A 6,773-nucleotide genomic window follows, 5' to 3' on the forward strand; every position below is an offset into this window, starting at 1 on the left:
AACAATCATTTCTTCAAGTTCCCAAAGAGACATATATGTTGGACTGACCTGAGAGACCTTACTTTACCATAATCAACCTACACCTTAAATCAGTCAATAATTGTGACGCTTGCCATGGGACTATGATTTTTGAATGATTTAAAAGAGTAGTTGATTTATTTGATATTCATTAATTTCATGGCTTATGAGTTAATTCTATTGTGAACCTGTAAAGGGCAATACTTTACAAAATTCTGTCATTCTTCAATAAAGATAGGAGAAAAAAAACATTTTCAAATAGGACAATCTCAAATGAGGAAGGTCATTGAAGCTAGTGGTTTCCTATTCTACCCTTATTGAAGAGAAAGAATAAGTCAGGCCAAAATGATGAAGCACTCTTGAAATCAAGTGGTCTGAGAAGCCAGAAAGTTTGGAGAATTAAACTTATGATGCTTTCCTGTGACATTATCATCAACTTATCAATAATGATTACCTTGTTCTAAAGGGAGATACTGAAAGCCCATTTCAACTAAACCTTTCCATGGTTCAGGAAGAGTGGGATATGTAGGTGTGTATCTTGAAGCAGCATGAGAGACAATCACTTTAGCAGCCATTACAAGAAAATGCGCCAACAAAAAACTTCTAGTTTATCCTGATGATGTTTATTTCTTCCGATAAGGTTGTTACACGGAATGCCACCGACAACAAGGTCGAATTTGACAAATCTACTCATCAATTGCTCCAATTGACCACCATTCAGTTCTTGCACCTTTGCTTTCAAAAGTATGCCAAGACAGTATAAGGCAACCTCTGCATCACTGATTCCACAAAAAAGAGACAAAACATTGATACCACCGGGGAACATATCTCTAGCAGATCCTCTTCCTTGTGTATGGTTTTTATAAAAACCTAGAAGAATTTACACCTCATCAGGTTCAAGTGGAACAACTTTATTCCTTCCAACCCATACCAGATTCAATTTTCGGCACTCATCAAAAACATACTTCTGGACACTCGAAGGAAGGCCAACATTTCTTTGTCAATGGAAAAGCATCATGTATGGTGCGTGAAGGAAGCAGAATAAGAGAAAATATGTTCTCAATTAGCAGATTATGAATATAGCCATTTTCCGTGCAGCAGCACAAAAATACTTCGAATCTACAAATTCTGGCTCTACATCGTATAAGTACCGTGATATTTTGGTCCAAACACCAAATAAGGCAAGTGTCACATTCTCGTAATAGAAATAAGGAGGCCCAATAGCATCTTCTGGAAGTTTTCTTTGAGTTATCTGATCGGATTCAGTAGAAACCCCAAAACCAATCATTAGATTTAGAAGATGAACTGCATGATCATCTTCATTAAGAAGTTTCTTTTCAATCTTCCTCTACTTCTTCCTTTTCAAAAATCATAGCCCAAGTTTCACCTTTTATTGTAATTGGGGTCATTGCATAATGGCTTCCTATCTTCTACCAGAAGAAGTATGTCAGCAGTCTTAGCCATTTGAGCAGCACATATAAAATTTGTCAACTCTGCAATTGATGAATCCAAATCACATTTCTCCATGGCTATTGAAGCCTCAGCCTCTGAGTTCCCCATTTTTGTCAAGTATAACAGTTTATTCTCCTCATCAGAATCAGAATTCAGGATTTCCTCGGTATCAGAAGAACTATCAAAATCTGTGAAATCATCCTGAAAGGTCGCTCCATAATCAGATGAGTAGTTATCAAAATCAACACGTTGCATGGTTGCAGACTTTTCAAGAGCCTTCACAGAAAACAAGGTTCAATGTGTCAGCCTGAAATGAATTACCAAGCGATTTACACCATTCTGTCCAATTAGATCCCTTCAGATCCAAAGAATGGGCACCTCGTTCGGAAGAGGCACATATCTCAGACATTTCTGTCAGAATGATTAATTACTTCTTAAGTTTGTGACAACATGAAGAGAATTCCTCAAGTTACTTAAACAATGTTGTTTTGTAACACCAGAATGAGAGTATTCATGATAAACAGATTTGAGGCATGGATAAATCCACAAGTACACACCATAGTGCATTGTCAAAACTGGACCTTGTGGGGATCATGATATTCAAGTCAAACAGACAATGAAAGTAAGCCTTACAGTTTAGAATGTCAGGGGCATTGTGAAGGCCCAATTCAGACAGATCCATGCGGGACATCTCGAAAGCCCATTTCAACCAGGAATAGAATAGTGGGGCATTTTGAAGGCTCATAATAATATGATTATTTGGGCATTCTTGGAGGCTCATCTCAACAAGAAATAATGTGAATGCATTTTTAACACATGTATTAGCAAATGTTGGGGCATTTTAAATGTTACTTTAGACAAATCCATGTGTGGCATTTTGAAGGCTTAGATTAACAAAAAGCAAATATTGGGGCATACTAAAAGCCCCTCTCAATCAAAATCATGAATGTTGATGTATTTTGAACATTTATATCAGCAAATGCTGGGGCATGCTGAAAGCCCCTTTCAATCAGAATGAAGAATGTTGATGCATTTTGAATGCTTGTATTAGCCAATGTTGAAGGCCTATATCATTTTGCAGAAAGATCATTGACTTGAGCAAATATTTCCAATGAGACAGAAAGGTATGAAGAATGAAAATGGTGAAGCAGTGACAGTCGAGCTGATTATACGTGATTGCTTTGTTCATTAGGCAGTTGCATCAGGGTATTGTTGTTGAACAAATATCTACTCAGCAAGTATGGTTTCAAATACCCAATCTTCTTAACCATGTGTCACATGACAACGTGTTTTTTAAGCTACATCATGGTTTTATAGATAAAGATGGTCCCCATGCAGACTATTCGATCTAGAGTTCAGTGCTTCAAAATATCGGCTTTGAATTTTGCATTCTCTGTGTCGGTGATGATTGGAAATATTTATTTGAGATTCTTAGCAGTTAGTTTCAACCGTACTGTTGGGGTTACAAAGCTGTTTTTCACATCAGGTTTTGTTTACTTGATGACATTGAATAAAGAGGCTCTGTTTACGTATATTACCCTTATTCCCGTTGTTACTGTGCTTATCATTTTCAGCCAGGGTGAACTGAGTTTTCATCTATTCTGGTTTTATCATGTGCGTTTCATCCCCAGCAGCAAGAATTCCATGAACATCCTTCTGTACATGGTTCCTATAGTTGATGTGTTTCTACTTCCTACAACACTCGTTATGGAAGAAAATGTGACCAGTATCACACTGGTTCTTACCTGAGACGATATCAAGATCAATTGCAATCTCTTATTCAATTCATCACTAGCAAATTTTATGAATTTGACCAACTTTTTTATCATGAAACACACAAACCTCTCACCTATATTCCCCCTGAGTTTTGTTCTCAAGAGGTCTTGTGACATCATATAAAAGCTTTGAACACTGAGCAAAGAGCTTCCTTGACCAGAAATTTATGCAGAAGCCATAGGAAGAGATGAATGCGTTGTCAAATGTTTTATGAACATCTGGGCAGAAACCACATGAGAGGATAAATGTGTTGTTAAATATTTTTCGAACCAGTGATTATGGTGCTGAACCAATGTTGCTATCATATGGTGTTTTCATTTATTGATCTGAGATAAAGTTTTCTTCAACCCCAAAGTTTAAAATGAGATATGATGAAGATTTCTTTCCACAAAAGGGAAGAAGAAATTTTAACAACAAGAAACTAGTGGAGCCAACAAATGTTGAATGACAGGTTATTGTTAAGCATCTCGATATGATATGGTCCAAGTAGCCTTATTGAGATTTGATTAGATGTGGAGACATGAAGGAATTAAGATACATCCTCCTTATAATGTGTTGCAAGAGTCAGATCAAAACAAATGTTGATCTCCTAATTAATCCCTGCTGAGTCAGGTATATCTACATCTATATTATTCAAAGATGATAGATTTTCTCAAAGATGATAGATTTTCTTTTTAAAGATGAAAGCTTTATTGGATTTTTACACAAGTCCAAGAAAAGAAAGTCGATGTTATCAAAGACAAAATGGGGCATCAAGGTCATAGTTCTGAATACAGCAAGAGTTCCATAAATGAAACACTTCTTCTGAGACTTAAATGAAACAAAGAAGACACAAAGATACAAGTTGATCAGATGGCTCTTCAGAGATACAAGCTTGATAGTATAAGTCGCTACACTGATATCCAAAGGTAACCCTGGCAATAAATGATGAAGTGAAAGAAGACCGAGTTCACCACTTTAAAGTCAAATGAAGATTACATAAACATTCATGCATTCATAAGAACATCATTTACACAATAGACAATGCATTACATTGATACATCTGAATGCATTCAAACATGAAGTTTTACAGATCTTCGTATGAAAAAGAAGATTCATGATGAACAATACCTTACAAGAAGAAGGTAGAATTCAAAACCTCAAATGCAAGAATCACGCAAACATCTGAAGATTAGATGGACGCAATCAACAGAAGAGACATTATTTTAATTGAGTCATGTTACCCAAGCAACAAGTTATTTCAATGAGAAAACGATTTCCAAAATTTCTCATTTAATCTTTTCTAAAAATGAAATTATTGAAAAGTAAGAAAATGATTTCCATAGTTTTTTTACTTAGTAAACTATTTCCAACATAATGATTTCCATAGTTTTTTTACTTAGTAAACTATTTCCAACATCTGTAAGTCCTTCAATGTATGATGTTATCAAAAAACCTTCGGGTCATCTGTAAGTCCTTCAGTGCATGATGTTATCAAAAACCTTCGGGTCATCACTAAGTCCTTCAGTGCATGATGTTATCAAAACCTTCGGGTCATCTGTAAGTCCTTCAGTGCATGATGTTATCAAAAACCTTCGGGTCATCTGTATGTCCTTCAGTACATGATGTTATCAAAACCTTTGGGTCATCTGTAAGTCCTTCAGTGCATGATGTTATAAAAAAACCTTTGGGTCATCTGTAAGCCATTTAGTGTATGATGTTTTCAAAACCTTCGGGTATTCTGTAAGCCCTTCAGTGCATGATGTTATCAAAACCTTCAGGTCATCTGTAAGCCCTTCAGTGCATGATATTTTTAAAAACCTTCGGGTCATCTGTAAGTCCTTCAGTGCATGATGTTTTTAAAAACCTTCGGGTCATCTGTAAGTCCTTCACTGCATGATGTTTTCAAAAACCTTCGGGTCATCTGTAAGTCCTTCAGTGCATGATGTTTTCAAAAACCTTCAGGTCATCTGTAAGTCCTTCAGTGCATGATGTTTTCAAAAAACCTTCAAGTCATATGTAAGTCCTTCAGTGCATGATGTTTTCAAAAACCTTCGGGTCATCTGTAAGTCCTTCAGTGCATGATGTTTTCAAAAACTTTCGGGTCATCTGTAAGTCCTTTAGTGCATGATGTTTTCAAAAACCTTTGAGTCATCTGTAAGCCCTTCAGTGCGTGATGTTTTCAAACATTTTCGTCCTACTCAATAGAGGCCAAATGAAAAAATTATTGTCTTTTTCGTCTTTGCTCTATTCTTGTTAACACAAGAATGAGCAAAGAGGGGCAGCTGTAGACACTAATTTTTCAATTTCATTAAAATTATTCTTAATTATTTTATTATTATTATTATTAATATAATAATAATATTATTATTATTTTATTACAAATAAATACAAAACAAACCCAAATATATTACAAAACCCGAAGCCTAATATCTGGCCCAAACCCTTTAGGGTTTATAACATGTCAGCTAGGGTTTTCTAACCCTAGCCCCAGCCGCCGCAGATCCTCAACCGTTGGATCTAATCTGATCTAACGGTCTTGATGTTTCCAGATAAAACCCTAGGGTTATGATACCCTAGGGCAAACACGCGGCGCCGCCTATGCCAGATGCCACCTTCAGCCGTTGCCGACACTCCTATTGCCAGGTGCTCATTTCGACGATGCCACCACGCTGCCAAAAACCGTCGAAGCTCCCAGAAGAAGTATTTCATCCGCCCACATGTCTCGTTCTTCAGTGAGTCACCACAGATTCGGTGACTCACCAGAACTCATCTTTGGGACCGGTCCGACAAGAGCCTTGGTGGTGGCTATAAAAGCCACCACACCTACAAAAAAAGAAATGAGACAACCAGGGAGAAACAGAAACAAACAACGACAAAGGGCAACAGAGAGCAGAAAACCACCATGAACAGAGGCGAAAGATCCAAACAACAAGCCAAATACCACATCAACAAACAACCATTCAAAAAAGAAAAACAAAGAGAAGGGAGAGAAACTTACCACGTCCGTCAGAGCCCTCTAAACTGCCGTCGAATCGAAAATACCGAAGGTATTTTCCTTAGATCTAGGACATATTAGAGGGTTTTAGGAGAAAAGAGTATCGAATTTGGCTTTAGAGTTTAAAAACGGAGGATTTGGGTTAATTTGTAAAATTTCGGCCACCATTTACGGTGGCCGACGGGAGTGTCGATGCCGGAAAATGGCTGCCGGTCGGTGGCCAGTTTTCTTTCTGGCCAAAGAAGACGAGAGCTTCTCTCTCTTTAGAGAGAGAAGCCAAACCAGAAAATGAAATAAACTGGCCCAAGGAGGCCGGTTTTTAGATTTAAATACCCTCCCCGAACGACGTCGTTTTGGGAGGGGCATGTCTATAATTTAATAAGGGTAAAACCCTTTTCGCAGTCATTCAAGTTCTATAAATTTATATTATGGTCACCAAAATCAACTTATATGTCTTTTAATTTGGTATTTCAATTTTATTTTTTTATATTTTCGCCATTAATTATATATGTTTATATATATGTTTAGGGTTATGGTTAAATTGCATTAT

This window comes from Hibiscus syriacus, unplaced genomic scaffold (assembly GCF_006381635.1).
Source record: "Hibiscus syriacus cultivar Baekdansim isolate YM2019G1 unplaced genomic scaffold, ASM638163v2 tig00117010_pilon, whole genome shotgun sequence".
Lineage (NCBI taxonomy): Eukaryota > Viridiplantae > Streptophyta > Magnoliopsida > Malvales > Malvaceae > Hibiscus > Hibiscus syriacus.